This window comes from Staurois parvus, unplaced genomic scaffold (genome assembly GCF_062004578.1).
Source record: "Staurois parvus isolate SC_StPar_1 unplaced genomic scaffold, SC_StPar_1.0 ptg001260l, whole genome shotgun sequence".
NCBI lineage: Eukaryota > Metazoa > Chordata > Amphibia > Anura > Ranidae > Staurois > Staurois parvus.
The window spans coordinates 338,081-354,167 of record NW_028319056.1 but is presented as its reverse complement, the minus strand read 5'-3'; positions in this window follow the sequence as shown (position 1 = coordinate 354,167).

Below are 16,087 nucleotides of genomic sequence, written 5' to 3'. Positions count from 1 at the left end.
CACTAGCCAGTGTTCCCTTTCCTTTTCAGACCCACGCTGACTATCAAGCACCAGAGTGATATCAAAGCGCAAAGTCTCCTAGATCTCTCAATGTCTGTACTGTACTCACTCCAAGGACAGAATGGCACTCAGTCTAAGGACAGAATGGCAACCTCCTCCCAAACTTCCTAGTGACTCTCTCCAGTGATACCAGACAGATCTTTGGCAGACAGCTCCCCTCAGTCAGCTCACTGTAAAACCAGAGCCACTCTCTATAACTTCAGGCCCTCAGGTCACCCACCAGAGGCCTGCATGGCAGCCAGTGCTAGACGAGGCAGCCTGCCTCCAGCTTGGATTGGTGCAATCCTCTCCCTGGAAAGACACTGAACCCATGTGCTCACAAAACATAAATACCACTCCCAGCATGCAGTGGGTCCAACTTCCTCTGCAATTGGCCAGGGCTGTATCTATATTCATGTTGTTCACTTGTCTAGTTCTCTCCCAGGGTCTGGAAGGCTCTCATAGCTTCCTGAAGGTGGGAAGAACTCAGCAGCACCAGAACTTCATGAGCAGACCTGTCTAATCAATCACAGCACTGTTAAGCAGAGAACCCAATTAGATTTTCCTAACAGTCTCTCTGTTAAGCACAGAAACACAGCTATACTACTCTAACTATACAATCCCAGCACCTAACTAGGGGGGGGGGGGTTACATCGCTGTAAATATTTATTGATAAGGTTGGTGAGTTTACTGTCTTTTCTCGTAAAACAAATGATAAAAGGTACCAAACAATAAATAATAAACAACAAAGAGACATATACATCTTTTCTATTTTACTTTCTAATGGAAAGGACCATCGCTGGATGATCCTGGTCTCAACTACTCTTCTTCTCTCATTTATATAACCAAAAACAGCCAGGTGACCTAGACAATGGGTTTAGTTTACTAAAGGAACAGAGAATGTTTACTCTGCAAAGAATACCCAATCATATGGAATTAGAGATAAATAAGTAGCTGAAGATAGCACAGTCAGCACAGCTTCACATCATTCACTGGTCTAAATGAAAAATTCACTTTACAAAGTGAGCATGCTCTACTCCTTTAGTAAATCAACCATAGTGCTTTCAATAAAAGGTACAGTTGTATTATTATTATCATTATTATTAATAATTTAAATTTTTATAGAGATGTATGACCAAACCTCTTTCAGTCATACGTATCTTATGGTTCACAGAGTATAATTACTTTTGTTCTCCTGCTACTCAAAGTCATCTGATGGAGGGCTATTGCCAAACTTCACCTTTAGGTTACATGTATAGGCAGCCAGGGGTGGCCACTTGCAAGAATCAATAGACTCTTGCCAGTGGCTCTAATTGCTTATGCCGGGTGCAACCAGAAATAGCTGTTGGTGCCAAACTTGTACTTTGTATAAATCCATAGCCTACAGTGATGCTGTCCGCATGTAACTGTTCATTTGATTGATTATATGTGAATAGAGCCTCCAGCCAACCTTGGGCACAGACATTTTGCATGCAGGATTGATGTTTCTGCAGAGTATCTGATGAAAGAAACTAAACGAGTCTTGCACTCCTGATATGCGGCAACGCGGCTTTAGAGCAACTCACAGAGCTTCACGCTGCTCTAATCACTGGGAAGACTACCAAAAAACCCTTCATGGGTGGTACCTAACCCCCTACCGACTTTCAAAGATGTATCCTGGCAGCTCCCCCGAGTGTTGGAGACAATGTGGTAGTACTGGTACCTTAGCCCATACTCTCTGGTACTGTAAACCCCTTAGTTCCTTTTGGAAGCAGGTATTTACTGTGCTTTCTCCAGTCACAGGGCTAACTATTGTTCCCAATCCAGCGTTAGAGCTACTTCACATTGGCATAGAGAAGCTCCCTTCCAACACTAGGTCTAGCAATACACCGCATTCTTGCTGCTAAACTGAATATAAGTAGGCTATGGAAAACCACAAACACTCCCTCTCTGTTCATGACCTTAATTTTCAATGTGAGATGGAAAAGATAGTGGCCAGAAAAAATATGCAAATAAAACGATTCTCTCTCAACTGGTCTTCTTGGCTCACCCATCCAAATTGCACATACAATTGTGAATTATACTTCATTTTTCTGTTAGTTACACAGATGACTATTAAGCTGGTGATTTATTTACCACCTTGCTCTCTTTTGTCTTTCACCACCTTCCCTTCTCCTCCTCCCCCTTTCTCCTGTCCCTCCAGATCCCTACCAATTTAATATCCCTTCCCTCCCCCTCCTCCCTTTCCGCCCCTCCCTCAGTCTAGAATATATTCCGAGGCAACTTAGTAATTTCTGATTATCATTTATTTAACTTCAAATATATGTACCTATATCTAGGACACTACTGTTATACAATCTGTACTGACCGCCCAAGACGGACCAACGGCCTCTTGGCTAACACTCTTTCAATGCATTGTCTTTGTATTTGTTAAAATTCCAATAAAGACTTATTGAAATAAAAGTTCCATAGGAAAAATATGTTTTCTTATTATTCAATATATAGTTGTATTCCCTGTATCCCATTGTTAGCTTGACATAGCCGGGTGTGAAACTCGCACCCATAGCCGTGCCTGATTTGTGGATAATATTGTTTTATCAAATATGAAATAATTATGCTCCAAACAGAACTTGGCACTATTTGAAATATATTGGGCCTGTTTCAGCCCAGTAGCTGGGGATTGGCAGCTTTGAAACTAGAAGTGGCAAAATCATCATTGATTCCTGGATTGATAGTCACAGAGGAGATCAGACAATGGATGTTCCTCACTCTCCTCTACATCTACATTTTCTTGTTGTTTATCACAGTCCTTCCTGGAGGAACAGGAGAGCCTGGGAACCACTATGAGAAGCAGTAATCACTTTTACTGAACAGCCACCACTGAATGAGAATCTGTGCATGGTCACCATTGAATGAGAATCTGCGCATGGCCACCATTGAATGAGAATCTGCACATGGCCACCATTGAATGAGAATCTGCACATGGCCACCATTGAATGAGAATCTGTGCATGGCCACCATTGAATGAGAATCTGTGCATGGCCGCCAGTGAATGAGAATCTGTGCATGGCCACCAGTGAATGAGAATCTGTAGCATGGCCACAATTGAATGAGAATCTGTGCATGGCCACCAGTGAATGATAATCTGTGTATAGCCACCATTGAATGAGAATCTGCAGCATGGTCACCATTGAATGAGAATCTGCAGCATGGTCACCATTGAATGAGAATCTGCAGCATGGTAACCATTGAATGAGAATCTGCAGCATGGTCACCATTGAATGAGAATCTGCAGCATGGTCACCATTGAATGAGAATCTGCAGCATGACCACCATTAAGTTTCAGTATGAAGGGGTGTCACATATCAGGTGTCAGTCAGTCAGCTTGTGTTACTGTTGAATTTCTGAAAGATGAACACGTGTAAGATATGACTGCTGCCACCACTGTAAAAACATGTCAGGCATCAAAAGTGCACACCGTGGACAGGCTTTGTTCTCTTCAAACCTATGTTAGTTTCAAAACTAAGTCTCATTAAATCTCATTATTAGTCATTACTGCATACATCCTCAAGTTCTCTGCATTACATATCTGTGCTTTATAAAGTCCTCTTGAGCCTAGACTCAACTGGTTTTTTGGGGGGAAAGATGGGAAAAAGAGCTCCTTGGATCCTCCTCCGACCAGCATAAAGGCAACAACATTTCTTATTACTGTTATACACCTCATGTTCGAACTCCATAGTAAAAGATAAATCACATTTAGGCTCCATGCACACTAGCATTTTTTTTATGCTGAAAAAATTCTGTAAAAAATGCTGGTAATCGTGCTTTTTAGTAGCATTTTGGTAACGTTTAGGAGCATTAAGGTTTTCATAGCTTTTTTACAGTTCATGAAGGGGGAAAAAAGCTATTAAAAAGCCATTAGGAGTGTTTTAGAAGCATTTAGGAGCATTTATTTTCTGATGGAAAAACACTCTCAAAAACTCGACAAAAATGTTTTTTTTCTGCTCCTAAACACTGAAGCTTGAAAAACACTACCAGCCTAAAATAGTGTGCATGGATACAAAGGATAACATTATTTAGCTTCTAGGAGCAGAAAAAAATATACTGATAACAGCTTCTAGGAGCTTAAAAAATGCTAGTGTGCATGGAGCCGAAGTTGCTATTGTGCTGTTATCACATTTCTCCACCTCATATGCAAATCCTGTGATTCCTCTCCGTGGTGGTAATGCCACTCAATAAGCACTTAAACTGACCTGGGTTCAGACTGCCTAATTATACAATCCTTTGGTCTGGATATCCAAAAATGCAGCGGCTAAGTGGTTAGTACTCCCCCCTAGCAGCCCTAGGGTTGTTGGTTTGAACTGCAGCACTACTGGCACAGAGTTTGCATGTCCTCTCTGTGCCTGAATGGGTTTCTTCCCATAATCCAAAGACATGCTGGGAGGTTAATTGGTTCTTATCTAGGTTGGCCCTAGTATGTGTATGTATGAATGTGAGTTAGGAGTCTTAGATTGTAAGCTCTTTGAGGGCAGGGACTGAAATGATTGTACAAAATATAAACTATATTGCCAAACGTATTGACCCCGCCCTCCAAATCATGTGATTCAGGTGTTCCAATCACCTCCGTGGCCACAGATGGATAAAATAAAGCCCCTAGGCATGCAGACTGCTTCTACAAACATTGGTGAAAGAATGGGTCGCTCTCAGGAGCTCAGTGACTCCAAGCGTGGTCCCGTGATAGGTGGTCACCTGGGCAATAAGTCCATCTGTGACATTTAATGGCTACTAAATATTCCACGCTCAACTGTTAGTGGGATTATAACAAAGTGGAAGCAACTGGGAACAACAGCCACTCAGCCACCAAGTGGCAGGCCAGATCACATGACACGGCGGGGTCAGCGCATGCTGACAGTCTGCTTTGAGTTTTTAAAAAACTGATGATCTCCTGGGATTTTCACGCAAAACCATCTCTAGGGGAATCCAGACTTGTCAGACCAGGCAACATTTTTCCAATCTTCTATTGTCCAATTTTGGTGAGCCTGTGTGAATTGTAATCTTCATTTCCTGTTGTTAGCTGACAGCAGTGGCACCCGGTGTGGTCTCCTGCTGTAGCCCATCTGCTTCAAGGTTTGACGTGTTTCGGACCATTCTCTGTAAGCCCTAGAGATGGTTGTGTGTGAAAATCCCAGTAGATCAGCAGTTTTTGAAATACTCAGACCAGCCCGTCTGGCACCAACAACCATGCCACGTTCAAAGTCAATTAAATCCTTTTTCTTCCCCATTCTGATGCTCAGTTTGAACTTCAGCAAGTCGTCTTCCCCACGTCTAGATGCTTAAATGCATTGAGTTGCTGTCAGGCGATTGGCTGATTAGCAATTTGTGTTACCAAACAATTGAACAGATGGACCTAATAAAGAGTCCTGTGAGTGTATAAGAAATATTATAAAATCTGGGCTGGCTGACTCCACTTTAAATGACCACACATGACTCCATGATGATTCCTAGAAAAGACAGATGCACCATAACAAGGGACCGTTTGCCCATTTTATACAGGTGTCTGCTTAACTCTGAAGAAAACACAAGGAGAATGGCTGCTAGCGACCTCTTTTTCAAAATTTTACTTTGTACCTTTCTCTCCTCCCTCCTTTAACCCTACGAGTCTTGCCTTGTCTATCCTTTCAAAACTGTTGTAGAAACTATAGGTTATATAAACATAAAGAGAGATAAAATGACTTCTATATGGCACCTTTTTTATGCTCTTGTAAAAACTTTAATAAACCGAAAAAGAATGAGCAAGCTAACCAACTAGCGTCCCTTCTTCCAAATTGTACTTTACACCTTTGTTGTCTCCAATAACCCTACCTTGTCTTGTCTATCCACTCAGGACTGGTGCAGAATAATATGTTTTCTAATAAAAAAAGAAAGAGAGAAACAGAGAGACTGATTTGTATATGACGAGTTCTGCTTTTGGAAAACATATAAAAACTTTATGAGAAAAAAAAATGAAGAAGCTGTAAAAGTTTACATTTATGAACAGAAAGTTGTGTTCTCCACAGATTAGTAGGAGAGAAATCTGCTGAATATCATCCACTGTGCAGGAATGGGAGCGCTCACTCTACTCATCCTAATCACCACAGGTAGGTAGCCCACTGAAAATTCTGCAACAAAGGTCTCAGGGAGGACTACCAAAGAAAAATTTGAACAAAAAAACTGGGGCTTCAATGAGCTGCCCACTAGGGGTTGGTGTTACCTGGTGCCGTAAAACATGATGTCACCCCCCAGCTCGGCATGGAATGTATCATGTTAGAATGTGATGAGGAAGGAAGGTTGATAAATGGACTGTACAATGTTAGTATTTGAGTGGGGTTCGATGGATGGACTGTACCATTTCAATATGTTGGGTGGGTTGATGAAATATACCATGTCAGTATGTGGGGGGGGGGGGGGGTTGATGGAATGTACCATGTCAGTATGTGGTGGTGGGGGGGGGTTGATGGAATGTACAATTCCAGTATTTAGAGGGCTATGAATGGATTGTGCCATGTCACTATGTAGGGAGTAGAAGAGGTTTGGAGTCCCCCATGTCTGAGTGACGTCAGAGTGGAGCAGGGAATGGATGTCTCCCCCTGTTGGTATGTAGGGGAATAATGTATGGATTGTACAATGTTAGTATATAGGGGGGTGATGGATGGAATGTACCATGTCAGTATGTAGAGAGCTATGAATGGATTGTACCATGTCACTATGTAGGGAAGTGATGGATGGAATGTACCATGTCAGTATGTAGAGGGCTATGAATGGATTGTACCATGTCACTATGTAGGGAAGTGATGGATGGAATGTACCATGTCAGCATGTAGGGGTGCAGTAGAGGAGGTTTGGAGTTCCCCATGTCCAAGTGATGTCAGAGTGGAGCAGGGGATTGATGTCTCCCCCTGTTAGTAGAGGAGGAAGTACACAGCACATACACTGACCTGCTGTCTCTCTCTTTCTCTCTGTCTCTGTCTCTCTCTCTCTCTCATCTTCTCTCCAATCTCCAGCACACCAGTAGCATAAATCTTCACCCCATCCTCTCCATACACACTCTGACCCCAACTCTCCATCTCCTGTCCCCAATTCATGGGCGCCACCATTTTTCTGGCTCCCCCTCTAGGGATGAATGGGGGTTGCACTAAGGAAACATGGTGGCTCATCCCAGCCAGGGATCCTGGCCTTCTCTGGGCCAGAGCAGACACCAGAGATGTGTCATCCCTCTGGCGGGTGTCACCCAGTTGCGGTCTACACACCCCACACCCCATAGCGATGCCACTGGAGATGCCCACCATCATATCAGAGAACTCTCTGCCTAAGCTTTCTATGCTGACCTGAAACTTCCTGAGATCATTATAACTATGGATGAATGGAGTGCTTCCGAATAAAATTATTTTGCTGCAAAATTACTAATTCTGCTTGAAGCAAAATTTCACCGAAGTGAGAATTTTGCTCATTGAGCTGCTTAGGCAAAAGTTTGCTAGAAAATAAATCAATCGATTCTTTTCATTTATTTATTTAGAGAGTGCCTTTTTTGGGTGATGATTGACGGAGGAGGGGGTGTATTTAAGATAGTTTGGTTTATTAAACTTTTAGTTACAATGGAATTCTGGGGGAAACAAACACCGTTGACTTTGCTAATTCCTAATTGCAATACCATCAAGGAATGTAAATATGAATAAGCAAAGCTTTATCATCTTGGAAAACAGAGTGTGATTCATTTTTCAGGACTTATTGGAGAAAGTCTTTCTGAGAAGAGATTCCTTTTTTTGCATTCTGCCCCAGAACATTGAGTCTGGTTTTGGGTATCACAGTGTAGAAAGGACTTTGTCTCGGAAAAAGATTGTGATGGGTAATTCAATGGAAGGAATATAAAATCTTACTTGGAATGAAAGAAAAGCTCTGATAATGTTCCAAAGACAACTCAACTAATAGTGTCATTATACAGTAATTGTAATTAATAAAACAAAGGAGAGAGATAAGTTGGTTGAGGAAAATGAATGGACTTCCCTTGGGGGGGGAGGGGGTTAGAAATATATGTTTTTTCTCCTGTGTGGCATAGTTAGCCATAGATGCCAGGCAGAAAGATAGGATTGGCTTATTGTATGTTAAACATATTAGACATCCTTTTTATCAGTCTTATTATTATGTAACTAATATATACAGTATATTCACTTAAAGTGCCAATAATCATAAAAAACTATGGATAAATGTTGTATTATATGCTGTTCATACCCATTTAGTCACTATGGGAATTGTTTTCTGTATTCTGCAAAAAACCCGGGTGATCCTGCTACTCTCTACCTTCCCCTTCTGTTCATGTCCCCAGTGCAGTTGATGATTTTGCAAATAAGTGTTGGCAGCTCTGCACATGCTCAGTTTTTAGTGAGTTTCTTTCTAAGTATTTCCTACATATCTCATCTGAGCAGCCCATGTGGCTACAGAGTCACATATGTGGGCGTATACACAGTCTACACAGTGATAAGTGAGAGCCGACTCCCTCTTCACCAACTAGCTAAACAAAATGGAGGTGGGATATTACATCTTGATTGATGGAGGCTTCACATTCCTGTTATTCTAAGATACAGGCTGTAAGGATGTGAACAAGCCTGTGACTGGCAGAAATCCGCACACACCATGTTATTGCCAAAAGAATAATAAAGATTTGATTTCAGATATATGTTTGTATGACAATTTAAAACAATGTATTGATATTAATTATTTATTAGGGCTGTTTTTTTTTTATTTGTGACCAGTAGCAGAGAACTAGAAGCACCTCCTGCCACTGTTTCCCTACAGACAGGCTGGGAAAGAGCTGTATATCGATTAGGAAAAGCAACAACCACTGGAGGACATTTGTTGCAGAGTGGTACAGTAGACCAATGAATATTATCCTTGAGTAGAAGGGGAAAGTCCTGGAGGGCTGACATAAGTATAGTGGTGTCAGGGACCATCGCGACGCATGAGTCCACACAGGCGTAAGTGTCTGCCAAGACGTGTAGGTGGCAGGGCACTAGGACCCAGGCGCACCCGTCATCTTGACAGTACTAGACAGGCACTAGGACCTAGGCTGCGCCTGTCAGGTGCAGGGCGGGCTATTTAAACCAGCTCTGAACAAACACTTCTTGCCGAATGGTCTTTGTATCCTGTTGCCTGTGTTGTGAATATCTTGATCTGGATTTTTGACCTTGCTGCCTTCTCCTGTCCTGACCCTTGGCCTGCCTGACTCTGCTCCTGGATGTTCCCCTTTAAATCTGATCTTTGGTATTGACCCTGCGTGTGACCCGACTATCCTTTGCCTACCGTTTTGTACCTCACCGACCCGCTAGTTACCGACCCGGCCTGTATGACTCTGAATTAGCTCATCCATTAATCCATCCCGCAGGGATCACTAGGCTCCCTCACATCAGACTCTTAGCCCCCTGGAGCTCCTGTCAGACTCCTCTACCCCTGTTGGAGATACCTAGGAGCTGCAACCTGGTACCGGAGTGCTCCAAGTCCATCCCCACCATCAGGGGCCCTGGTGAACAAGTGCTCCGGTGCTTAGACTCCGCACTCTGGGGAGGCTCTACCAGGGGATCGATAGAGGTGCTGTCAGGCGGTCCATTACAAGTGGAGAGATTAAGGATGTAATCAATGATGGATATAAAGTAGAAAATATTCTTCTTTAATAAGAGTAAAGGATTATGCTGTCTGTGCTGTAACCCCTTGTCCTTTAAAAAATCCAAAAGACGACTACACCCAAAAAATCCAAAAACAGAAGGAATGAGGCACAGATCTATTTCTTTTTTTTAATTTTACATGTCACAAGGAACATAGAATGACCATTTGGGGCATCCCATCTTTGTTCAAGGTCAAAAGTAATTGCACAACAAAGTACACAGCATTATATACACTTCAAACAGAAGTAGAAACATGCACAGCGTCTGGTAACTAAGTAACCTTTTTGTATACAGCATAGTATATAATAACTAATTCACTTCACATCCATCACAATGAAAAAAAACAAAAAACAAATACATAGTAACTTAATGCCAACATCGCACAAAGTAGCAAGCTCATGTTCATATCAAGATCATTAACAGCAATCTCTGTAATGGTTCAATTGCAGATTGTTCTTCTTCATCTACATAAAGAAAAGATTATCATCTAATGAACCGTTCTAATGACTTCAAATTAATTAATAAAGATCATAATCCTTAGTGCCGGTTCACACAGGACGTTGCACAGGAATGGAATAAACCTGGTTGATCCTGCTGCTCTCTAGCTCCCCCTTCTGTTCATGTTCCCAATGCAGTTGGGGATTTTGCAGAAGGGTGTTGGCAGCTCTGCACATGCTTTGCATTCCTTTGCAATTCCTGTGCGATTCAGTGTGATGTGATTTTCAGTTCATTCATTTGGATGAGTTGAGATCACACTTGATAGCACCAAAAGCAGTGCATGGACTACTTTTAAAATGCACTGTAAGCAGATAGCATGGTACTGGGGTATCATGTGATCTGGTGGGGGGAAATGAACTGTGTTTGTGATCTGAATTTGGGGTGTCATTAGCAATTTATTGACATCCACAGCAGATCGCATAAACAGTGAATTTGGAGCATGATGCAGGAAACACGCATGGATGAAGGTTTTCCACACCACATTCCAGTGTGAACGGACACTAAGACCAAATGGATACAATGATGGCAAATTATGGATCCAGGAATACCAAGAAAGAACATTATGTGACTTTACTGGTACAGAATAGGACAACCACACATTTATAAAATTACACATTTATTTGAGTGCATATTAAAGTAACATTATTTAAAAACAATACATGGCTAACCAGCCCAAGTAGTATCAGCACTGTCTTCTATATCATTGTATCCTCCAAAGGTTGATGCGTTTTGCTTGTTAGCTTCTTCAGGACCATAGAAGTTGGAGGCGAAGAGGTCAATTGCCTTGGTGATACAGACAGGGATGCAGGACATTAGCACACGAGTCAGCCATGATCCATTTGACTTCTTTCTTTTTCAATTATAACACCCCATCACCCGCCCTCGTTGTCTTAGGCAGTTCCTCAATGATCATAAATTGTAGATCTGTATTTTTATGACCCTTCTCATTGAACTATGGGCACATTTCTGTGCACATTTCCCTCACGACATGTCAAAACACACTGGATGTTTGATCTGCTGCAGGTGTCAAAATAATTCTAAGGACACCCAAAATGTAGATGGCAAACTCAGTGTGTTGGTCTGTACCGCTTCACATGGTACCCCCATGACCTTTTATACATTGATTCATCAACAGGTTTTCTCACAATTTCAGCTACACATGCTGGAGGGTCCATTATGACCAATGAACCCCCTTTTTTGGCCAGTTTAATCATTAAATAATTTCTCAAACTCTTTAAGGAGGAGAAATTATTTACTGATTAAAGTCTCCCTTTCACCAACTCACATTATTTGGTACATGATCCCAGATATCAGAAGAGTCCAATAATGAGGTCATTTCTTTGGTAACTTTATTAATTGATTGTTTCAATTGATCAGCTAAAAACAAATGAATTTGCCTATTTCTCATCATGTCAGATGGAGAAGGATCATAAAAATAATTATCTACAACTTATGATCATTGAGGAAATACCTAAGGTGAAGGATGAGGGATGTCAGACGAATCCATAAATCGTCTTCCATGTATCCATCTGGCCTCACCAAGAATTAAGGTTTATATTTATTTTTATAAAATGAATTTTGTTAGACGCTGATCTCTTCTGTCTCTACAGTATATTAAGAAGAATCAGAGCTCAATGATTGATCATCTTCTTTTGAATATGAGCTTGATACTTTGTACTATGGTGATATTAAGTTACTATGTGTTTTTTTTTGTTCACTGTGACTGTGAATTTATTATGTGCTTCTATATTATACAAAAAAGGTTACTTAGTTATCAGAAGCTGTGCATGTTTCCTGTATATAATGCTATGTACTTTCCTATACTTTGTTGGTGAATTACTTGTCAATTTGAAAATGTAAATATAACAACAGCTTGGCAACCTCAATGTCCCCTGTAATAATAATCTGGGAACCCCTTAGATTAAAGTGGGTTTTATAATAACCGTATCTGTAATAAATATGAATACATGGCCTCTTAAGATCTATGAGTACCACTCTCTCTCTTTTGGAATATACAGTATATAGGGCAGTACAGTGGCTAAATGGTTAGCACTTCCACCTGGCAGCACCAGGGTTGTTGGTTTGAATCTCATCTACGGCACCACCTGCCTGGAGTTTTCATGTTCTCCCTGTGCCCGTGGGGGTTTCCTCCCACACTCCAAAAATCATGCTGGTAGGTTAATTGGCTCCTGTCAAAATTGGGCCTAGTATGTGTATGTACAGTATGTACCAGAAGTGAGTCCCTCCCCCCCTCACATTTTTGTAAATATTTGATTCTATCTTTTCATGTGACAACACTGAAGAAATTACACTTTGCTACAATGTGTACAGCTTGTATAACATGTAAATTTGCTGTCCCCTCAAAATAACTCAACACACAGCCATTAATGTCTAAACCGCTGGAAACAAAAGTGAGTCCACCCCTAAGTGACAAGGTCCAAATTGGACCCAAAGTGTCAATATTTTGTGTAGCCACCATCAGGGGCAGACTGACCATTTGGAAACTTGGGCACTGCCCGAGGGCCTGGAGTCAGTAGGGGGCCCCATGAGATGCCCCTGGTACCTTTTTCATAGGCTTTTTTGAGTTTGGACAAGGACACAGGGCCCCTATGATCCCCTATTGACTGGGGGCCCCATGAGTTGTCAGTCCGCCCCTGTCCGCCATTATTTTCCAGCACTGCCTTAACCCTCTTGGGCATGGAGTTCACCAGAGCTTCACAGGTTGCCACTGGAGTCCTCCTCTATGACGTCATCACGGAGCTAGTGGATGTTAGAGACCTTGCGCTCCTCCACCTTCTGTTTGAAGATGCTCAATAGGGTTTAGGTCTGGAGACATGCTTGGATATAATAATATCTTTACAAAAATATGAAGGGTGTACTCACTTCTGTGAGATACTGTATGAATGTGGACTAGGGAACTTACATTGTAAGCCCCTTGAGGGCAGGGACTGATATGAATGTAAAATATATTTGCAAAGTGCTGAGTAAATTGACAGCCCTACAGTATATAAGTACCTGTAATAAATAAATACTGTGTGTGTACATATATAGATAGATAATAGATAGATAGACAGACAGACAGACAGACAGACAGACAGACAGATAGACAGATAGACAGATAGACAGATAGACAGATAGATAGATAGATAATATATAGATAGATAGATAGATAGATAGATAGATAGATAGATAGATAGATAATAGATAGATAGATAGATAGATAATAGATAGATAATAGATAGATAGATAAATAGATAGATAGATAATAGATAGATAGATAGATAGATAATAGATAGATAGATAGATAGATAAATAGATAGATAGATAATAGATAGATAGATAAATAGATAGATAGATAATAGATAGATAGATAGATAGATAGATAGATAGATAAATAGATAGATAGATAGATAGATAATAGATAGATAGATAGATAGATAGATAGATAGATAGATAGATAATAGATAGATAATAGATAGATAGATAGATAGATAGATAGATAGATAGATAGATAGATAGATAGATAGATAGATAGATGTATTTATATATATGCTCAGGAGCGCTCTTACAGAGTAGTAATTGACCAGAGAGCTTCCTGTAATTGTAAAGTGGAAAAAAATAGAATGTTCTGATTCTATTTCTTGAGGTTTCAAGAAACCAAGCAAATAATCCTCAACCTTATGAATTTCTTGAATACCAAAGGTTTGTCTCCTTGCCAGCCTTTTCCTGATTTCTGGTCATTCTTGATGCTAATGCAGCATCAAGCCTGTCTCTCACCAAAAACCCCAATGCTATTCATAGACAAGGCATCCAAAAAAGAGTTTATTCAGAGATTTGAGACCTTACTATTAAATAATTAAATTAAGGAATCTCAAATTCCTGAAATCCTTTGGGATGACTCACTTTAGGGCACCTCAGCTACAAATGCCATTGGGAGTTTTCAATACAATTTCTCTAATACAAGAATGTGACTGTCTTTGGACATTGGAGTGTCTCAGGGAACTCTGGCTATCTGGATGGACTGGTAGTATTTGTTCGGGAGTCTGCTCTGGAATAAGGGAGCACCAGGAGAAAAACTGTAGAATTGTAAGCTCAATATTCAAACTTCATGAAGAGAGTTGGGATTAGGACACCATTACATGAAAGAAATGTTTGCTTTGGTTGTATATATGTTAGAAATTACATGATAAAATCCTGTTGAGCAAATGCTAAGATTCCAGGAGAAGCAACACTAATACTGGGAGTTACACACAGTATAGAACAGTCACTGTGTAGTAGAGGTGAGTACAATCATTTCAGCAGAATTGGTTTAGCTGTTCAGTGTTGTCCATTGCCAACTGACACAATGGGGTTTATTTACTAAAGCTGGAGAGTGCAAAATCAGACTCACTTCTGCATAGAAACCAATCAGCTTCCAGGTTTCATTGCCAAAGCTTCATTGAACAAGCTGAGGTTAGAAGCTGATTGGTTTCTATGCAGAAGGGAGTCTGATTTTGGACTCTCCAGCTTTAGTAAATAAACCCCAATGTGTATCAATTAACCTGCAAGACTGAAAACATCTTCTGATGGAGAAGAATTACTGTGCGTCCCAACACCAGACTGGATGTATGTATTGCAGTCTGAGATTTTTTTTTAATTTGAAATTTTGCCTGGTTAGAAAATGTAAAAAAAAAATCTGGAGTATGAATTCAAATTTGTTTCTTTTCAGCCCACAATGCTTTGGGTGCTGCAGGATGCGGTTCCCCCAGGGTATTCAGTCGGATAGTTGGAGGTACAGATGCGTCGGCTACGGCATTCAGGATCACATAGATGTGGGGGCTCCCTAATCTCACCAGAGTGGGTTCTGACCGCAGCGCATTGCTTTACACGGTGAGTATAACATATTACCTTTATAAACCAATTCTTCCATCAGGCTCTAATAATTATTTTTTTGGATACATCAATGTTTATCTTTTATAAAGTGGCCACTTTAACCTCTTCACGCCGTCGCCTCCCGACCCTTTAAGGGGTTTCAGAATCCAGGAGGTGGGCGGGGTTTTAGGGACAGTCACATGATCGGAAAAGGTCCCGATTGCAAGGGGAGATCGGGACCTTTCCGTGAGACTCTGACATATGTGCTGGGAGTGCGCAGGGTGTGCGCTCTCAGCACATATGTGTTTTCAAATTGTACACTAATATGAGGCCACTCGGCCCCAAGGCCCAGCCACCGAGAGGACATACATTTGCGTACGATCGGCGTCAAAGGGGTTAAAATTGGTAAGTTTTCATCACTGATGTTCAGACGCCCAAATGCTACTATATAAGTAATATTCTTGGATCCCTCATTCAACTAGTGCCAGAGTGATAGATAGATAGCATAGGCATGCACACGGCGTGTGCTGGATGTGTCTGGGCACACCCTAATCACCCCGTGCACATTAAAGCACACCCTAATCACCCCGTGCACATTAAAGCACACCCTAATCACCCCGTGCACATTAAGGCTAGGCTAGTGACCAAGGACAGTACTTTACGTCAGGCTCAGCAGGCTTTGTCCACAGGGTAGTAATGTGGAGGGTCCAGCTGGGACGGAAATCATTCAGCATCTTCTCCATCTCCATGGTGCAGAGCGATGTACAGAACAGTGTGGGGGAAGCGGGGGAAGCAATAAGCAGAGCAGGGTGGGGTAGAAGTCCTTTTATTATATGATCATAATCCTTTGGGGAATGAGTGGCAGCCAGCTGGGCACACGCAAAGCCTCCACACTGATCCTTATGATCTCTACCTGGATTGTTCTCTTCTTTGTCCCAGGTTCTCCTTTTTATATTTAAAAAATAACACATCCAGGTGGGGGGGATTCAGTCAATACAAGCATGAGGGCAGGGTCAGCCACTGTCACT